This window comes from Sinocyclocheilus rhinocerous, unplaced genomic scaffold, assembly GCF_001515625.1.
Source record: "Sinocyclocheilus rhinocerous isolate Xijiao unplaced genomic scaffold, SAMN03320098_v1.1 C35426454, whole genome shotgun sequence".
NCBI classification, from domain to species: Eukaryota; Metazoa; Chordata; class Actinopteri; order Cypriniformes; family Cyprinidae; genus Sinocyclocheilus; species Sinocyclocheilus rhinocerous.
The window spans coordinates 1-476 of record NW_015751098.1 but is presented as its reverse complement, the minus strand read 5'-3'; the positions used below and the strand labels follow the sequence as shown (position 1 = coordinate 476).

The 476-nt window shown below is 46.2% G+C and overlaps 1 long non-coding RNA gene across 1 annotated transcript; it reads right to left on the bottom strand.

Moving 5' to 3' along the window:
• Window positions 1-476, bottom strand: LOC107734860 (uncharacterized). Its single transcript, XR_001639192.1, has 3 exons — window positions 419-476; window positions 295-344; window positions 1-53 (listed from the first exon to the last, which is right to left on the bottom strand). It is a non-coding gene; the product is annotated as an uncharacterized LOC107734860 (long non-coding RNA).

The window sequence follows — 476 nt, the reverse complement described above, 5'->3', positions numbered from 1 at the left end:
TCTCTTCTCTCGGTCTCTTTCTGATTGGAGCTGTTGGCGGTGGCATCAATGTCCTGAACACAAGAAACATCAAGTCACTCACGTGTCACTAACGAACCCATTCTCAACCCTAAACCCAGATGACTTCACAACATACAAGGTTAAACCAAACGAAACCTGTAACACACATTCAGATACAGCGGAGAATCAATGTACGATCATGTGACAGAGCGAAACACTAACATACGAGCACATGATCATAAAGACTGCAGGAAATATTACAGCACATGACTGAACACAGAAACAGACGGAGACCTGCTGTCGTCTGCTGCACTGACGTCCTTCTCCAAAACATCTGCGGAGATCTGAGGACAAACACACAAACGTCAGGTGAGTCTCATAATGACAGTCTGACAGTCACTCAATCACACACACACACCTGTGCTTTCTGCTCCTCTTCTGCAGAGTGTTGCTTTGGACTGGAGCCGCATTCTGCT